The following is a 21,145-nucleotide window of genomic DNA, read 5'->3' as shown; positions in this document are numbered from 1 at the left end:
ACCATAATAGACATAGGAACCTCGGCATGGGGATCCAAAGGGATTAAAAAAATGGCAAAATGGAGAACAAGACTGCGGGATCCAAAGATGACCAAGGTGAGACAGTTCCGGGAAGGAAAAAGTGAGACTCTAAAAATGTCATTATTTTATTTATATTGAACCGTTTGCATGCTGTCAGCCCCATTAGACTGGGAACTCTCTAAATGCAAGGTCTGTGCTTTTCCCTTTCTTTGTATCCTCTGTCCTTAGCACAGTATCTTGGCCCACGGCAGAAGTTTAATAAATGCTTGTTGGCTGCCCTGGATAAAGCTAAAGCACGAGCCAGAGTCTTCAGAGGGAAATTAACAACCTCAGCCGCTGTACCCTTGTAGATAAACGTTATAAATAACCACATAAACATCGAGTACTAATTGGGAAGTAGGGAGTTGCCAGACTATACAAAGAAGATTAACACGAGAGGAACAAAGGAAAGAACATAAACTGTCCCTGAAATGATAATGAAATCCCTTGTATAATGTTTAACTTATGTCTCTGCAAAATTCCGGGGATGGATCCTGAGCTGGTCAGGACAGGAATCCAAAATTAATTCTCCCTCAGCTAAGCCTCAAGGACCGTGATTGACAAGAGAGACATCTTATCCCCAGGGAACTGAGAGGGTAGAAGTCACCCCTTCCGAGCCCAAGCTTGGGCAACTCCAGACCCGAAGCGGTGGGGCAGACAATTGTCGTCCGGTCTGTGGTACCTACGTACCCGTCGCTAAGCCTACAAAGGTAGATCCCTGAAAGGCAGGGGATGCCAGAGGTGAGAGCGGCCCGAGGGAGACTGACATCACCCGAAGCTGGAAAACACAGTTGCCCTGAAATCGAGAGCTGAACGGAAACATCCTCTCCCATTTAGGGTCCGTTTGTCTTTTGCCAGGATGGGCCGCCTGGCAGGACTTGCACGTTTCCTCCAAAACTCTTCAGCTTTTTTTTAATTCGTTTCTGCTTATTTCGTCTCTTTCTAAAAAGTCACTATTAAGATAAAGCCTTGATTGACAGTATTTTGAACAGCACCCCTTTAGGGGATAGATACCCTGTTGCCTTTTGCCGAGGGCAGAGTAGAGGGGAAAGCTAGGTACATAGCAACTATCATTTTAATCTCTGGAACTATCACCTGTGGGTTCCAGAGGAAACAAAAAATATTTTATTGGAACATAAGATTATAGCTTCTTAAAAACAGAAGGGAAAAAAATGAATCCTTATAGTATACTGTACATGAGATGAATAGGCAGTTTTCTGAGTGGGAGATTTAATAAATCTCCTACAGGGGTAGGTAGACCCTGTAGCCTGCCTAGACAGGCAGACAGAAAAGTATTCATATCTTTATAACAAGAAAATGTTTGCATATTATGTAATGACCATTTGTACTTTTGCAATGTTTTCGAAATTGCAATGTTTTCCAATAATTGGAAAAAAACTTAATTTGAAGAAGTGGCTTTAGGTAATTTTTCTTTCCTTTGTCCCTCTCTCCACGTTTAAAGAATCCCTTTATTCTGTTATGTTTAAAATGTTAGAGGGAAATAATTTCTGGATAATGGCTGATAATGACATTTTATTAACGACTAACATTTTAATAAAAGAGATCAGTGGCACTCTCCTATGTCAAGACCTCCACATGTCGGTGGACTTAGTTAACATGCTTTTGGCAGAGTAGGTGTTCCTTAAGATGGTAGTCAATAGTAGTTAAATAATGAAAGAATATTATAAGAAATTTTGATGGTATTTAAAAATATATTGGGGATCCTGGGTAATGTCAGTTGTCTCAAAATAATTAGACCTAAAAATAGACCTAGACAACTACTAATCAAGAGGCAAAGATTTTATTATGCTCTTTTCATTGGGTTAAGTTTCTAATGAATTAGCTATTAAGGAGGGGGAGAATAGAGCCTTACCATGAAAAGGAATAACCTTGGGGTGGCATATATACCTTGGCATCACAATTGGATACAGTAACTATGGGGTCAAAATAATTCAGTAAGTGCCCCTCTCTGCTTGCTTCAGAGAATAACTGTGGGAATTTAAAAGGTCCCAAGGCAACAAAGGCTTACTTAAATTTAACAAGGGACAAGGCACACTACTGTCAAGTCCCCCATATGGCCCATCTGGCTAGCAAGGATGTACTCTTTTGCTTTTTTATTTTATTTTTTTACTTTACTTGTTTTGCTTTACTAATTTTTCACCCCATCAATTCTAATGAAGTCTTGAGGGTAATGACCAAGTCATTACCTAAGTCTTGGACAAAGAGATTTTTCAATCTCAATATCACCTGTCTGACAAAAGGGACAATCCATATTTTCCTGGACTTGTCTGAGTAAACACAATGAGCAGGAATAGTCTTGATTGATTTCTGGATGAGAAAGTAGAAAAGGGGAAAAACCTTGGTCCTGATTCAATAATTCGTTATTAATACAAGAAAGAAATAATAATTTCTTTTATTTAGAGGCAGTGATTAAAATTAACCTGTTGGAAGGATTTAGGAAAGCGTAGTATTAAAGGCCTGAGAAACAGTACCCACTTTGTCGTAGTCCTTGATCAAAACAACCCATACCCCTAAACACTGCTAGATTAAGGTAAATAAGGAGGCCTTAAGAAAATGTTCCTGGAATTTATATAACTTTGTTAAGATATTTAAAAGAAATAGCAACTTGTGCATATGGAATTTATGCTTTCATATATAATTATCTTTTTTATTGTACCATATTGTGGAAATTCTTGTTTTATTCCATAAATTAAAAAAAAAAAAAAGAAAATGTTCCTGGGGTAGGTAGACCATGTTGCCTGCCTAGACAGGCAGACAGGAAAGTATTCATATCTTTATAACAAGAAAGTGTTTGCATATTATGTAATGATCATTTGTACTTTTGCAATGTTTTCGAAATTGTAATTCACTTTGTTGACTTTCCAATCTATCTGCATATATATAATATATATATATGACAAATATACATATAATTTTTACACAATTTGTATGCTCCTTGAGCCCTTTTGAGCTTCTTGAGGGTCTAGCTTATGTCTTTATGTGTACCTGGCAATGAGTAGCCTAAATGTTGATTACTTCCATTTCAGATGGCCTTTAGGGTATTAGATTTAGAGTTAAAAGAGAACTTAGAGGTGATGTGGTTACACTCTTACCCTTTTTTGAAGATGAGGATCTGAGGCCAAGAGAATTCAAATGATTTACCAAAGGTCCTAACCATAAGCATCTGATCAGAGCCTTTGTTTGTTTCCACTGTACCATGCTGCACATACCATAGGACTGGGGAGTGGGAAGGGAAATTTTGTTTCAGGGCAGTGAAATGTAGAGAACACTAACAGTTCTATCCTGTCTTAGAGGACACTAAGGATAAGGCCAGCACTTGGATCATTGTTTTTCTTTTCTATCCTTCTTTGTGTCACAATGGTAAGACTCAATTTCTAGTCTTAATGGCAAGGAAGGAAAGGGGTGGGGATGGAAGTGGGAGGCAGCGCCCAATACTGCCAGTTTATACATCAGATTTCTCCCATTCTGGTAGCTGCATTCTTCATCCTCATTTCTTTTAGTAACAGAAATTTCTACATTTTCCAGGATATGCCACCTCAGTTTTGCTTTGCACCTTAAATGATCTGCCCCCACTGTTATTCTTTACACCCCAGACAAACATTTTTAATTAAAATATTGTTCCTTTTTGCGGGATGATATTAAGTAAAAACAAAGTCGTATGACTCAACAATCCCATAGAACTGAGGGTGCACGGGAGAGGAGAAGAGGCAGTTGAAAATAGTGGGGTTTGTAGAGACAACATAAATGATTTTGAAATGAGGTTTTCTTAGGAACCCAGGTAAATCTCAGAAGGGCCAGAAAAATTTAACACACAAAATATAAAAGGATACATAATATAAAATATTTAGAATAATGGCGAATGCATATGTAATTATGGCATAAAATGGCATAATGCTACTTTGCTATGAATTAAATTAGAATTGCAAATACTAGTAATTTAACTCCTGGGTTTAGTATCCTGGTAGAGGGAAGAAAAACAGTAAGTTGGCAGCTATATTGACTCCAAAGGTAAGGAGAAAAATAAAAAAGTAGCTGCTGTTTTAGACCGGTATAGAACTGGAGACCTATTGCGTGTAAAGCAGATGTAATAACCACTTCACTACGAAAACTAGAAACCAGAAGTTTCTAATTATATCAATAATGGAAGAAAGCCATAATATTATCGTATTGATTCTTCAAGATTGATAACTTTGCGTGAGAATAGTGTCACTTATGCATATCACTTAACTCTTACCTACTTGCCATAATTTGAAAAATTCAATCTTTTGCAGATTATAGCCTACGGAGGGACCAGGATTAGCGCCTTTCCGCAGACACTAACGTTTAAAGAGCTGCGGGCGCTTGTATCTTTCATCTGTGTCAGTATTGGAGTTTAAAAGACTTTTTTTAAAAAGTAGGTGCAGGGGAAAAAAGAAGTCGCCCAACGTGGGGCTCGAACCCACGACCCTGAGATTAAGAGTCTCATGCTCTACCGACTGAGCTAGCCGGGCAGCCGAGGACTAGGTCTGCCAATTACTTTTTTCAAAAAGTATGAAGTTGTGCCAAACTAACGGGTTCTTTTTCCCTTCCTTCCCAAGTGAACAAAAACGCCAGCGAAGAAAACGCTTCTTCTGGAGGTGAACTCCCTGCTGTCTATGAAACGACCTCCCTTGCTATCCTGCCAGCGCCCCTTCATTAACAGCAATGTTAAACTATTTCTCGCCCTACAGCACCATTATTAGTCCCACTTTTCCCCTCCTATTTTTCCCCTTCTGAGACGGTTTCCTCCCGTTTCAAGTCAAATCAGATTACGGGAAACAGCGGGCGCCGCAAAAGTCCTCCTAGAGGGCCGCGCACCCAGGAGAGAGAAGCGGCCGCAATCGCACCCTTATCCGACTCAGTTATTTAAGGAAGTTAGTCCACAACCGAGCACGCAGGCGTAGCGTGTGGAGGAGGGACGGAAGAAGGGAAGTGTAAGAGGCCGAGTGAAAGGTGAAATTAGGGGCGGGGCTTCGCGCAAATCCTGTCTGCGCATGTGAGGCTCTTGGCAAATCCTGGGAGGGCAACCTGCCCTGGTTGTGGAAGTGAAGGAGCCACGTTGCAGAGGCCGGAGAGCAACAGGAAGCGGTTACTAGTAACGTCAGGGTGGGCTATTTGCTTACTCGCATTCTTTAAGCACGAGTTTGCAATTCCTACTCCAATTATTTTGGATTTTTCATTTGTAAAAGGATGTGGCTGGAAGGGAAGAGAGAAAAGAAAAGCGAGTGGAGATGCCGGGGATCGAACCCGGGACCTCATACATGCAAAGCATGCGCTCTACCACTGAGCTACATCCCCTTCCTGGGAAAAGTGCTTTTTCACCAGCTACATGATGATATAAAACAGACTTGTACACTCAAATTGTTAATCAAATGAAGGAAATGAAAGAAAACACGGGGAAGGAGAGAAAAGGATAATCTCGTGCCTTTAGAATGTCAGTTTAACTGCATATTTGTTACCAAGCTTTTTCTTTTTATTCTATTGGATGGATGGAAGTAGGAAATTAAAAAAAATTCTTTTTTCAATAACAATGTAAATCTTCCTATGCAACAAATCCCCACTAGAATGAGGATAGTTTATATCTGTAATTAGTCCCTTATTTAACTCTTGCCAGGACTATTGCAATAGTCTCCTTATTAGTACCACTGATTCCATCCATGCTTTCCCCATGTCTCATTGATGTTTTACAGTGCTGCACATTCCTTATGCATAAATATAAGGTGGTTATAATGTTCTCAGGACCTTTCAATAGCCTCCAAAAATGCCCATAAAGTGAAACCCAAACGCCTTACCTTAATGTAAGATCATTTCCCCATTCCTTTCTCTTTTTAATTACACTAGTTCCCATAACCTAAAGTTACTACAAACTCAATTGTTTCCTGTTCCCCAGCGGCCTATATATTTACTCCAAAGTCTGTAAGGAACTTTTTCTATCATCACCTGTTGAATACTATCTGCCCTCCAAGACCTACCTACCAATGCTATACAAATGCTATAATAGCTTCCATGAAATCATCATTGAATTCCCTAATATGCTGAAAACAGTCTTTCTTCCCTCTGATCTTTCTAACTTAGAAGATACATTACTCAACTCCTCTCCCGAAGGAGTCTACTTTCTTCCTTAAACCCAGACACCAAAGTTAAATCCTGAAGTATCTAGTATTTAATGAAAATTAATTTTAAATGAAATGAAAATTAATTTTATTAATTAATAACAAACCTATTAATTTATTAATAGTTTGTTTTTTGTGCCTAAACTCTCTTTCCTTAATCTGTTTAATGCTTTAAATCTTCAATCCATTTGTCCCTTCAAATGATGACTAAATACATCCCTCTCCTACCTTCAATTACTTAAAGATTAGGTTGTGTAACTGTCCCCAAAATAAGAGAATGGAAAGTTACTTAGTGTATGATATAAATCAGGTATGGGATAGGTATTTGTTTCCTATACATAAATGAAACACTAAATATAAAAGCCTCACAGAAAAAATATTATGATTGATTAAGGATTAAGTGACTTAATTTATAACCACTGTTATTTCTGGAGAGGAGAGACTGATACTAAAATCTTATCAGAATTTAGAACAATTTGCAGGCCTCCTGAAGCTGAATTTTACATTTCACTTAATCTCTGTACTGGCTCAAAAATCAATATCTTCTGGCCACCTATGTCAGTAGCTTTGTTTTTTGTTTTTTTCTTTTTTCAGTTTTTGTCACTGATGAGGAAATTCCTACAGTCAACTTTACTCAATGGACAAAGAAAGGACTTCCAGATTTGTCAGACTCAGAGATATCAACATTGTCAGTCCTTCAGCAAAGGAAATATATATTTAAAAAGAAAGAAAGAAAGAAAGAAAGAAAGGGTAACCAGGGAGGGATTTAAGCAAAGCTAGCTGATGGAACATCTCTATTCTAGCTTCCACTTTAGAGTAGGAGATGATGTCCTGCTGAGAAAACATCTGTCAATCCTCCCCAGCATCATTGGAAGCCTTGGAGTTACCTGATATCTAATAGAAGATGGAAGGAACAGAGTTCTCACTTCTCAAAGGTTATCCTCTTCCTCCCCTCCAATCCCATTATCACAAAGTGGGGGAGGACTAAGGGATTAATTTCAGGATTTTTTGCATCATACTAGAACTGTTTCTAATCATAGACTAAATCAATCAGGAAGTTTATCATCTTCTTGTGCCTAAAAATCTCCAGAATCTTCCAGGGGTTTTCCCTGAGGATCGTCCCTGGGATTGACTTCTATAGGCTAAATCAATTAAAGCTATTTGAGTGATTATGTCCCTTACTTTCCATTTGTCTTACAAATATTTATTTATTTATCCCTTTTCTTTCACAATTTAGTAAATTCTTTGAGGGACAGGATCATGTTAGTAATCTTTGTATAGAAAATGTACTCTGATTGACTCTGCCAGACTTAGAATGATATACATATTCCTCAGGATTCTAGGTATACCTTAAAGAGTTTGCAGTGTCTTTTCTAGTGCTTGAGTATATTGTTGGATCCAGTGACTGGTACCTCAATTCCATTTTATCATTTGACATGACTTAACTTTTACAAAGGAATTTGTCTCAGAACAAGAACATAACAAGAAGGAAAGTACAAATATTTTCTAGCACTTGTGGGCACTATCCGTTATTCTACTTTGGGAAATACAGGCTCACCCTTAACACAATTTCTACATATTACTGGTTCTACCACTTCTAATGGTTCTTAGAAATTTGCTCTTCTAAACTTTCTAAACTCACAAAGGACAAAGCATGAAAATTAAGTTTTTTCACCTACAATGAATGTAAAAGAACAAATTGGGAGACAAAAGGACCAAGGCCACAAGTAGGCCCCAGAGGGAAAAACAGCCAGGACCTCTCTCCTTATTGCATTGTTGACATCCATCAAAATCAAACCGAGGAATGGACAACAAGAATGGAGGTAGTCAGCCTTCTTCCTATTCATCAAATCATCAAATAGTTAGCTAAGTGGAACCAGTAAATGTATTCCAGTGCCTCTCCAAAGCACTTGGATTACATATCCTCATGTCTCTCTCTCTCTCTCTCTCTCTCTCTCTCTCTCTCTCTCTCTCTCTCTCTCTCTCTCTCTCTTTCTCTCTCTCAAGCAGCCCACCCCATACTGTCAAAGGTGCTCTCTATATGTGCCAGTCCTCATTACATTTGTATGTTTTCCCCATTTTCTTTTTCCCAACTCCTACCATTCATATATTTGGCTACAGCAGTGCTTTAACACATAATTAAAAATATATATATATGCATGTATGGTATATATATATTTATACATATACATATACATACTTATCTACCTCCACACATATATGTATATATGTATGTGTGGAATAGAGAGATTAGGTGAAGAATTTACAGGAATATGTGAATTCTTTGTATTTTATTTTCATTATTTCTGTGTTTTCCCTATGACCTGTATAATATGTGCAGGCCCATATTTACTTGAGCCTTGGTCAGCTATAAACATATTTACTTAACCTGAGCTGATGACATTTATCAGTATTTGACATTTATCAATATTTAGTCTATTAGCTTGACCCCTATCTGTTTGATTAAGCCTGAAAGCCTGATTTTCTGTTTCCTAGAAATCAGGTGATTTTGGGGAAACAGAAACCTTCCATTCCAATCTCTCCAGATAGCAACAACCAATTAGATGCCTCCCCTTCCCCTTCTCAGTGTTCTCTTACTTGTGATATAATCTCTTGTATAAAAGCTATGTAGTTTTACTACTTCTTTAGCCCTCCCATCATGAGCTTTCTTTTGGCCTTATCTCATCATAGAATGACTCATCCTCTGGAGGTTTTAATAAACAACCTTTCTGCTTTCCATGAATGATCTCTGAGTAGTCATTTTGGATAAGGGTCTTCTACATCTCCCACATGTATATAAACACATTTGTGTGTCTTGATACACATACTTCCCAAAAATTATCTATAAAGGTACATTTTCTGAAAGACAGTTTATCTATTGATAATGAAAAAGAGATGTTCTTTAACTTTGACACTATGGTACTAACATTGTCCTCTGTAGTTAATTAGACTCTGGTTTGAATTTATTTTTATTTTTCTCTACTGCCATTGATTTGGTTACCTTGTCAATTAGAACTGGTTAAATTCATTCACACATTCTTATTTTGTATTTTTTTCCTTATTTTCCCTAAATATTCTACAGAGAATTCATACAATATGCTTGAGGCACTTGGGCTGTTATCTTTTTTCTATAAACACCTTGAATCTTTTTCTTTTGTCAACCATATCCCTGATGGTATCTGTTTTATTGTTTTATTCTTGTATCATCATTGGTATTATGCTGGAAACATACCCACCATATATTTTTCCAATTGCACTATGGGCCACTTGAAATTTTTGTGATTCATGATCCTGTCAAAATATTGGTATTAAAAAGATGAGTCTTTGTTGTAGCAGGAAATATTTGGTAATCACTGCCATACCTTTCAATAGCAATTTAGTTAGTTAATTGGAGACAAAATGGGTACCTGTAAATTGAAGAATGGTGCAATAAGTTGTGGTATATGAATGTAATGGAATAACATTATATATCAAGAAATTACCAATATAAGGGTTTGAGAGAAACATGGGAACATTTGTGTGAATTGATGCAAAGTGAAATTAGGAAAACTAAACTGTACACATTGACTACATTATCGAAAAGATCACTAAATGTAAGCTTAATTAAATGAAAAACCAATAATGGTCCCAAATAAAACTTCTGTGATCATTCCAATTTTTAAAAAAATGATAAACCAGACTTTTGTTCTCAAAGTTGATTGTTTAAAAAGAAACAAATCTAACTTGGATGTATTCTATATTTATTTGTTCATATTAAGATACTCTTTCCAATTTTCTGTTCTTCACTTTGGCTAAGGTGAATTCCACTATTTTCATTCACAAGAAAAGAGCACCAAAGAAATAATAATAATATAACATTTATATTGTACTTTAGGGTTTTTCATAGTATCACAGTATTAGAAATTAAAAGAACTCTTCCCTTTCCCATTCCCCCACCCTCCCCAGGCAATTGGGGTTGAATAACTTGCCCAGGGTCACACAACTAGGAATTGTTTAAGTGGCTGGGACCAGATTCAACTTCAGGTCCTCCTGACTTCAGGGGTGTGGCTCTATCCACTGGACCACGTAGCTGCTCCAAAGAATCTTAGAGATCATTTAGCACAGTTTCTCAAGTCACAGGTAAAGAAATTTTATCAAGCCATATATTAAAGAGATTTGCAAAAACAATCTGTGGATCAGTGATAACAAAGTTCCTGAAACAAGAGTGAATAGACTACTCTGTAAGCCATAAAATTAGCAAATAAATAACATGAAGCTATTGAATTCTCTAACTTTTCCCTATAAAATTATCTTCTTGCTCCCGATTCTCTGCAAATTCTTTTTGAACTTAATCCACTTCAATTGATATTACAATTATAATAAACTTTGCCCTTTGACTTGGAGATACGTTCAAACCTGCAAATTCTTTTGGGACACTTCATGACACCGTCTGAAACCCCAACCTTTTGGGGGTCTCCTTTGAACTCAATATTTGGTTGCCCTACGTGAGTCTGATCTTCCCTGGCTTCACCCCCCCCCCTTCTCAAGGTAAGCCTCCCATTCTTTTCTCCCTTGATTCTATAGTTGGGACACCCCAAGCACCTAGGAAAGGCTTGTCTGGGTTGTCTTGAGCTCCACACTGAGCAAATCTTCCTTGCCTGGGGACACCTGGACTTGGAAATTCTTGAAATTTCCAACATAGTTCCCTTCCACCTAGGGAACATCTGCCACTTTTTCACCTTTTCTAGAATGCTGGTGGAGGTGAAGTACAATAGGATGGCTTTGGGCAAATAACGAAGGAATCTTTGTCACCTTTTTCACCCTCTCTAGAATGCAGGAGCAGGTGAGGTGCTATGGCAATAGAAAATTTATGGCTTTTGCCAAAGATGGGACAGTCCTTTTCCATGTCATTTTGCCTGTTTGTGTCTCTGTGCAGAATATCTGTGCCATGTTTGTTCTGTGAGCTAGATTTTGTTATCTGAAAAGATTTAAAATGCAGCCAGCAAGAAAAAAAACTTTTATGCTGTAGTTAGAATGCTGGGAAACATTTCTAAACATCCTTAATTCCCATCTGAAAAAGGCAAAAACCAGACTTTTTAGCTGTGGACTCTAGTTCTGGCCAAATTGGGGGTTATAGAAATAAAACTAGAGAATTAAAATTATGGAACTAAAATAACATCTTAGCAGATTCTCAAGGTTTTGAGAACAATTAAGGAGTTTGACAGGAGATGATGCAATGGATAGAGCAACAACCCTGAAGTCAAGAGGAACTGAGTTCAAATGTGACCTCAGATACTTAACACTTCCTAGCTGTGTGACCTTGGGCAAATCACTCAACCCCAATTGCTTCAATAAAAACAAAAACAAAAACAAATAAATAAAAAATTCCTGAGATAATTTCAGAAATTTACCCCATTCTGAAAGAAGAGAGTAAAAAAGAAAAAAACAAACTAGGTAAATAGTAATTTTTTGCTAACCCCTTCTTCATTCCTCTCTTATCCAGAGTCCCCTTCTGGTCAACTGGGAAAGGAAAATACAGTTCACTTTACATAAAGACTAAGCTAGTACCTCAGAAGATATTAAGGAATCCCCTCCACAGCCATGATCACTTAGCATGTTCCACTCCCCAGAATCCTGAAATACCTTATTTGTGAGGATTGATAACAAGATCAATATAACCCATGTTCTTTTTTTAGCCCCTCTTATCTCAAGATCACATTAGGAAAAGAAAATGCTGAAGAGCTGTCCCCCCACAGCTGGACCCCACAACCTTGCCCAAGCACCTCTCCAATTCAACTTAGGGGATGGGAATGGAGTGGGGTCAGGTCCCATGATCAGCATTCCCTGAACCCTGGCACCTGAAACTATTATCAAAGGGAGATACTGGGACCAGCCATCTCAGCCTTCAGCAGGTTCTGTCTAGCAAATGCCTGGGAAGAATCTGGGTGCCCTTGGAAGCACAAAGCATGGCAGTGTGAAGTGAGAAAGCCTTTGGATTTGTTCACCATTTTTTGTTCTAGTTCTAGATGTGTATTAGCTATATAAATTATTTTATCTCTGCCCAGTTTTCTGATTTGTAAAGAGAAATATTAATGGATGTTGTTGTGAAGATCACATGATTGCAAAAGTATTTAGCATAAAGCAAATGAGACATGATGTTAACTGGTTTATTGAATATAATTGTTTCATATTTAATAGCTTTGTATGGGTTTTTTAATGCAACCAATATACACTGCCAATGTTGATATAAATGATTTTTTTTGTGTGAGTGTAAAGTAATGTAGAGGGTCACAGACAATGGGAGAACTCTTGGTGAGGTATAAGACCCTGTAGCCCAGAGGAAACCTGCTGACATTTTCAGGTTTGGCTCTCCATCTCCCCTAAGGGCTCTCAGCCTTCCTGAGAAGTCAGGGGGAGTATCAACCTGTGTTATACTTGAAGCAGAAATAACTTGCAGTAAAGAAGCATTTACAAAACAGTAGCAGGGTGTTTATAGTTATCACATGCTCAGTGTGCTGTGGTGATGTAATTGTATTAAGGTATTTAAGGCTGAGAACTTGAAATAAAAGGATTCCATATTTCACTATCCATGGGGGGCCCAGTCTCGTCACTCTTCTTCTAAAACCAAAGACTAGGGCAGGTTCTGAGATCCTTCATAGTCCGGACACTACATTTTGGCACCCCAGCTGTGGGGCTCTAGAAAGCACACTACAAAGTCATTTGGAAGCAAATTCAACTAAATTAAACTTGCCACACTTGGGCTCCTCAGAGCTAGGAGGATAATGCATAATAGAAAGAGAATATCTTTCTCTTTCTTCCCCTTCCCCTCCTTCCCTGACTGCATCAGGGATAAAGAAATGAGAGGGAGGGAAAGAAAATATACTCAGTTCAGTGAAATTTGTTATTTAAAATATGATAGTAAAAGCAGTTTTAAAGGAGATCTAATCAAAGCCCACTAAAGGTTTATGTAACTTGTAATATATTTGCACTGTTAAAGTTAAGTCAGTTTTAAAATGACTTCTATAGTGGTGTGTATGGTAAAATTGGAAATTTAACTGTAAATTATGAGACTCCCTATTCATTTTTGAGATAGCTTCCGTTTGTTCTGAATTTTATTGTCTTCTTTTTCCCTAAAATAAAAGGTCATCAGCCCTGAGAAATGAGCCTGTTTAGGAAATATAGCTCCTAAACAAGGAAAGAATCTATAGGGTTGTTTATTGATTAGTCCTTGTACCAGGATGAGCTTAAATATATAAAATATTTTAAACAAAATCTCTTATGTGTGTAAGTCCTGGTAAATTTTTAAAAATAATATATCTAGGCCTAAGCTGTGACTAATAGAATTTTCTATTAGAGATAAAATCTCTTGGTATTGTAATTGTAATCTTTTGAGTTTTGAATTGGGTATGATAGCCTGATGGATCAATAACCCACCATTTGAGAGAAATGCTGTAAGTTACTTAAAGGAGTGCCTTCCTGAATTGTCATAGGTGAATGTCTCATCTGGGCAAAAGTTAGGAGGACAACCTTAGTCTCTATTCAAGACTGGATCCTTCTGACTTAGTTTCATTGTTTGGTATTTATTCTAGGAAAACATTCATGATAGCATTCATGAGACATTCATGATAGCATTATCTACCCCAACTCCTCAGTTTTCCTCTGGTGAGGTTCCTGATTATCGTCCCTAGTAACTCCCATATTGTAATATCTCAGTTTCCCTGAATTATTATGCTATAACCTGAATAAAATATTATGGCCCCCCCCCCCCCCCTCCTTACCCCATTAAGCTCTGAATACTCACATTCCAGTGAGTCATAAAACTCTAGATGTTTTCTCTCAAATGCCTTGGTAGTACTATCATTTTTTGCCCCAGACTTTCTGTCTCTTGACCTTCTTATCAGAATTTATGGTCCTTCCTGAAATTATGACTTACACAGTGTTCTGTCCCCTCTCCTCCCTCCCCTTACCTTTGTTTCCCTGATAGCTGGATCCCTATAAAAGTCTCTGGAATTACATTTTTGATGCTGGATGCTTTGACCAGCTAGTATCAGCTAGTCCAAATTCTCCACTATTAAAATATTAAAAAAAAAATGATCTCTCTGTCTTGCCTCAGTTTCTCTAGCATTACAATGCAACCTCCATTTGTGTTTATTTATTTATTTATTTTTGCTCAAATTTAGTCCCTGCATTTTTAATCTACTTTCTTCCAGATTCTAAGCCATGAAATTCCAACTACTTGGTCAATTTGAATATCATCTGACACCTGATTCTGATAATCGGCACCCTCTGGATGCCGCTGCTTATCATTCAAGTAAAGTATCTTCCCTCCTCAGTCTGGACTCCACGAGGCAGGGCAAGCTCTCTGCCCCTTATCAACCTGAAGCAGCTCCAGAAGATTAGATGGGTGTCCCTTTGTCCCCCCAAAATTTGGGTTTCAAACTGCTTGAGAGGGGAATAATAGGATATATTCTAGGGTTAAGTATAGCAGTAATCCCAAGGTCCCCTGATCTTAGAGTATTATTGTTCTAATAATCTCTTTATTAATGATTCTAAAGTTTCCTGGTCTTAGGAATACTATAATATAGTCCTACAAACATTGCTGACTGTCAGATAATCTGTTGGTCAGAGATAGCCAAGTTCCTGAGACAATAGTAAATAGACCACCTCTCAAACTTAACTGTAAGCCATAAAATTAGTAAATATTTAACTTGAAGCTCTGCTCTCTATAACTTTGTCCTATAAATTTATCTTGTTACTCCTGGTTCTTTGCTAAAATTCTTTTGGAACTTACTTCAATTGGTATTAAAATTATAATAAACCTTTGTCCCTTGACTTGGAGATGGGTTCAAGCCTGAAAATTCTTTTGAGACACCTCACAATATCAGTTTGCACCTCCAGCCTTTTAGGGCATCTCTTTTGAATCTCAACAATACCTTTATTTAAATAAATTGGTTTGAGAGTGCTACAGATCAATGCTGTGTTTTTATCTTTAGCCTTTTTTCCCCCATTTTGCTTCATCTGTTTCCAGATGGGAAGGACTGGGGAGTAGAAAAAGAGAAATGAAACTCACATTGTGCTCTTAACAGCTCTGATAATCTTATATAAACACATATATATCATTAGGTTTAGTGATAGAAGATGCTCAAATAAGTCACTGAAATAGATTCTGTAATTGTTTCTTATGTATTTTCACATATGTATATGTGTATTATAGCTTGTTATATAAGATATTAGATATCTTTATGTTAACTTATATATAACTTCTATATTTGTATATAATTTGTAATATGTATTATTTATAAATAAATAATGTTTTAAATTCTAAACATGAAAGGGACTCTTGAGTGACTTCATGAGTTCAGAGCTCGGACTTGCTAGGTTGCTATGGTAACTGCACAATCAAATTATACCCTTTAGCTAGGATACCGAGCCTGAGGTAATGTGTGTTCTAATTTTTCCTGTTTTCTGGAGATTATGGTTATCATAAGCTAGTGGAAAAGCTAGCATCTCCAAGTGTTTGTTATTAAAAGGGATGGCAGCTTTCTTTTTTCTAATAGCATGTTGTTCTGGCTCATTTGGTCTTTTTACCAAAGGTATGGAAATTAGGACTAGAAAATATATTTTATCTCAGGTACTTTTGCAATATTTATGGTACAAATATAAGCTCTTCATGACTGAACTCTAACATTTGATGCCTACCATCATCTGGTGTCTACATCAGCTATGTAGATTATCACTTAAGAAACAATCAGCCTTAAGCAGCTTGTAGAAAGAAATATTTACTAATGTGCTGAAGAGGTGTAAGAAAGTGACTTTTAAGGATAGCTAGCCACAAACAATGTTAGTCAATAGCATACTTAAATACTGATTCTGTTGGTCAATAAGCTGTAGAACTCTATTATGGGAAGTACTTCACCCCTATCACTCCAATGGTACCTTTAAATTGTAATATTAGCATATCAACCTAATCTTTGTTTTTCTTTCTCTTAAAATTATCTCCCTGATTCTGACTCTTTGCTAGATTCCCCTAGAATTAGCCTGCTGGGGTCACAGACTGATATCACAAGGTGTCTCAAAAGAATTTGCAGGCTTGAACCTATCTTCAAGTCAAGAGCACAGGTTATTGTAATTGTAACAACACCAATTTGAAGGAGGATAAGTTCCAAAAGAATTTATCTAAGAACCAGGAGCAAAAAGACAAATTTATAAGAAAAGACAGAGCGATCTGGTTCTTCATGTTACTGATATGTTAATTTTATGGCTCAGAAGTAGAACTGAAGTGTGATCTATTCACTATTATCTCAGAAACTTGGTTATCACTGACCAACAGACAGTCAGCAATATTTGTAGGACTATTCTAAAGATTCCTGCTATATTTCCCCTAGAAGCTGTACCCTATCAGATACAGTAACTCTCTCCCTTCTCCCCTTCCCCCCCCCCACAAAAAATGTGACACATTCTTCCACAAAAATATATGGTTATGGAGAAACTGGGCTCAAGATTTAAGAGCACATGTAGCAAAGGAGTAATACAGCTCCTGGTTTCTGAAAATCCTTTTTCTCCATTTGTTTGGAACTCTTTGTTTTGTCTTCTGATGCAGACACTACCACCAGTTGATCAAGGGATTCAGTTAGGGCATCAGGGAAAGACGGAAAGTCCAAAATCCCTCTGATTCTGGAATGGTCTTGTTCCTACCAAACATGGGAAAAGAGACCTGGGAAGGGCCAGAGCTTTTTCAGCAATGTGTTGGAAAAATACACTTGCTTTAATTTCTTTTTTTTTTTTCTTTATTATATAGCTTTTTATTTACAAGTTATACACATGGATAATTTTTACAGCATTGACAATTGCCAAACGTTTTGTTCCAATTTTTCCCCTCCTTCACCCCACCCCCCTCCTCCAGATGGCAGGTTGACCAATACATGTTAAATATGTTAAAGTATAAATTAAATACAAAATAAGTATACATGTCCTAACCGTTATTTTGCTGTACAGAAAGAATCAGACTTTGAAATAATGTACAATTAGCCTGTGAAGGAAATCAAAAATGCAGACAGACAAAAATAGAGGGATTGGGAATACTTGCTTTAATTTCTGCTCTAAATTTCTTGCTTTTAATTTAATTTCTCCAATTCTAGATAACTGATGGCTTTTTACATAGGCCCTCTAAGGGCATCAATCCTTAAGTAAGTTTTAGTAGATTTCTTGTCTGGTGTCCTTTTAACTTGTCAAATAATTTTCAAAAACTTTTTTCCCAATTAGTCTAAGGCCTATGGTTGAACTTGCTATATTAGGTGTCATGACTTAAGTGAGGCTATTTTGGGGAGAACTTTGGGGATTACACTTGAGAAACTCTCCTTGAAACTAACCATAACATCCACCACTAGATGGTGAACAGGGTAGCTCAGAGTAGCTCAGCTGATTATAACTTAGATCCAGTAAGAGACTGAAAGATCTGGCTAATAGAGCAATTGCAGTCCCCTAGAGTGAGGGTGTGGAGTTAGGGAGAGAGGAGGAAGGGAACTGCTAAATGCAGCATTACAACATTATAATTTGCTAGCTGAAGACCAACTGGAATTGGAGACGTGAAGTTTAATTCATCAGAAAGCAGAAAAATGACATTGTCAAAGATACCAGTACCTTTGCAGTATTGGAAGCCTGGTTAGCCCCTTCATGCATGGACTTTGATCATATTTTCTTTGTGTATATCTCTCCATAAGAGTGTCCTAACCTCATAACTTCTGTATGCTTTTGCCCTATACATGATCCCTCTTTCAACAAAGGATGGCATGCTTTAGAAAATGAACTCAAAGATTCATGGAAGGATATTATATTTTTACTTTTATTTCTCTGGAATTTGATTAAATGCCTTTACTTTGCTGAAAATTAAATCATGTGGCTGATTAGTAAAAATAAATACATTATTAGGGATTTTTGAACTATGCCTCTATTTGTAGATGTTACTACATTTGTTAAGTTGACCAGTGAGCTGATGTTTGAAAACAACTTTACTATCACTTAAAAAAGAAAAGGAAACAGGATCAAAGCCATAAGGAGTTCCTAGCAGGTCTTGAGAATGACACTTTTGCTATAATATGCAATAGAGATTGGAAGAGGATAAAAAAGATTTTCTTTTTTTTTTATTAAAGCTTTTTATTTTCAAAACATAATTCTCAACATTCACTCTTGTGTTCCAATTTTCCCCCTCCTTTCCCTCTTCCCCCTCCCCTAATAATGCAATATATGTTAACATTCAATTTTTCTTTATATATTTTCACAATTATCATGCTGCACAAGAAAAATCAGATCAAAAAAGAAACAAAGTGAGAAAGAAAAAAAAATGCAAGTAAACAACAACAAAAAGTGAAAATACTATGTTGTGATCTACACTCAGTTCCCACTGTCCTTTTTCTGGGTATAGATGGTTCTCTTCATCATAATACCATTGGAAGTGGCCTGAATCATCTCATTATTGAAAAAAAAAAATATGTCCATCAGAGTTGATCATTATGTAATCTTGATGTTGCCAAGTATAATGATCTCCTGGTTCTGCTCACTTCACTTAGCACCAGTTCATGTAAGTTTCTCCAGGTCTCTCTGAAATCATCTGATTTTGTTGATTGTTTCTTAGAGAACAATAATATTCCATAACATTCATATACCATAACTTATTCAGCCATTCTCCAACTGATGGTCATTCACTCAGTTTCCAATTTCTTGCTACTACAAAAAGGGCTGCCACAACATTTTTGCACACATGGGTCCCTTTCTCTCCTTTGTGATCTCTTTGAAATACAAACCCAGTAGAACACTGCTGGATCAAAAAATATGCACAGTTTGATCACCCTTTGGGCATAGTTCCAAATTGCTCTCCAGAATGGTTGGATCAGTTCTCAACTCCACCAAAATGTATTAGTGTCCCAGTTTTTCCACATCCCCTCTACCATTCATCATTATCTTTTCCTGTCATCTTAACCAATCTGACAGGTATGCAGTGGTACTCAGGGTTGTCTTAATTTGCATTTCTCTGATCAATAATGATTTAGGGCACCTTTTCATATGATTAGAAATGGTGTCGATTTCTTCATCTGAAAATTGTCTCTTCATATCCTTTGACCTCAATTGAAGAATGGCTTGAAATCTCATAAATTTTAGTTAATTCTTTATATATTTTAGAATTAAGGCCTTTATCAGGACCCTTAAATGTAAAGAATTTCCCCCCATTTTATTTCTTCCCTTCTAATCTTCTCTGCATTAGTTTTGTTTGTACAAAAACTTTTTAACTTAATATAATCAAAATTATCCATTTTGTATTCAATAATGTACTCCAGTTTTTCTTTGGTCACAAATTCCTTCCTTCTCCATATATCTGAGAGGTAAACTATCTGAAAAGATTGTCTTTTATGGATAATCCCAGATATAAGGAACTTAAATCAATAAGCATTTACTATGTGCCAGACATTATGCTAAGACCTGAAGATACAAATAAAGAAGAAAACATAATCCCTGCTTTTAAGGGATTAATGTTCTAATAGAGATAATATACAAAAAAATTATTATACAATATATATGTATATATTTTGGCATGTGAATATGTTGCTGTTTGAGTGGTCTAGATTCCTGGTGGTCTAGAGGTTAGTGGCTATAAGAGAGTTATTAAGAATCCCCTTTAAATCGCCCACAGGTTTTAGGAGTGAAAGAATTCCCTTATTCCCAAATATTAGCTGCAAAATGAAAGTTTATTCTAGATAGAAATCAGTTTACCAAGAGACTGACTTCTACAGTGGCAGATTTATGAAAAATGGAGTTTTGCCCTGAGAATGCAGTTCTCTGTGGACAGAAAGTCCTGACAGCAAAGGAAGCTACCAAGGTCCATCTGCAAAGACTTTAGTTGATGGAAGTTTATTATATTGGGTATCATGGTGGGGGTCGGGGGAACCCAAGCAGATCAAAACCAGTGGGGGCTGGGCAGCCCAGGTTGGCTCTGATCCAGCAGGGGCTGGGACAAGCCCAGATCTCCTATTGGAATTCAAAGGGATGCTTTTTGACCAGGATTTGTAATTGAATCAAAGGCTCTGGCATCCTGGAAAGACAACTTGTCTGGGGAGGATATGCCTCAGCCAGGAGGGACTGGGAATCTGAAAGGAATCACAGATCAATAGGAAATACATTTTCTTAAAGGGATCCCAACCCACTTCAAATACACACAAATATAGCATGTATGTATATATATATGAATAAATGTATATTTATTTTACACATACACAATGTAAATGGAAGGTCATCTCAGAAGGAAGGCAATTAGCAACAGGCTAGTAATTGGGGATCAGGAGATGCTTCCTTTAGAAGTTGGGATTTGAGCTGAGTTTTTTAAAGAAAGCTAGGAAAACTAGGAAGCAGAGGTGAAGAGAGAGAACATACAGTTGTGGGAGACAGATAGGAATATAAAGCTATTCCAATAATAGCAAGATGAAGGTCAATGTGCCATAAATATAGATAGCTAAAAAAGAACTGAGATTGAGGTAAGGGTAGGGGTGGGGAAAGGGACAGATACACAAGAGGCTATGACAACCACAAAGTGTCCTGAGAATAAGTCAAGCAGACAGGAAATAAAATATCCAAATAGGGAGTGGGGAGAGGGGGGAGGTTGCAGGCCTATGTGTGCAGGGGAAGAAATACTGGTAACTAAAACCTTAACACATCTATCTATATTCATATATATATATATATATATATATATATACACACACACACATATATGTATATATAGTCAATGGGTTGAGAACTGGCTTCCTGAACCATATGGATCACATAATACAAAAATAAAAAGGAAAGAGAAACAGAAGAATGGGAAATCTGTTTAAACCAAATTATTCTTTTGTGTATGTTGTAAAAACGTCTTTTTATTTATACCTTTTGTTTTTACATTAGTTGAAATTCTGAATATATACTGC

General features: G+C 36.9%; 2 non-coding genes across 2 annotated transcripts; both read right to left on the bottom strand.

Moving 5' to 3' along the window:
- Positions 1-4,498: 4,498 nt before the first annotated feature.
- TRNAK-CUU lies at positions 4,499-4,571 on the bottom strand. The gene has a single exon. It is a non-coding gene; the product is annotated as a tRNA-Lys (tRNA).
- A 754-nt stretch (positions 4,572-5,325) lies between these two features.
- TRNAA-UGC lies at positions 5,326-5,397 on the bottom strand. Its single transcript has one exon. It is a non-coding gene; the product is annotated as a tRNA-Ala (tRNA).
- Between the last annotated feature and the right edge of the window lie 15,748 nt (positions 5,398-21,145).

Source organism: Sarcophilus harrisii, chromosome 4, assembly GCF_902635505.1.
Source record: "Sarcophilus harrisii chromosome 4, mSarHar1.11, whole genome shotgun sequence".
NCBI classification, from domain to species: Eukaryota; Metazoa; Chordata; class Mammalia; order Dasyuromorphia; family Dasyuridae; genus Sarcophilus; species Sarcophilus harrisii.
The sequence above is the reverse complement of the archived record's forward strand: the minus strand, read 5'-3'. Positions and strand labels throughout refer to the sequence as shown.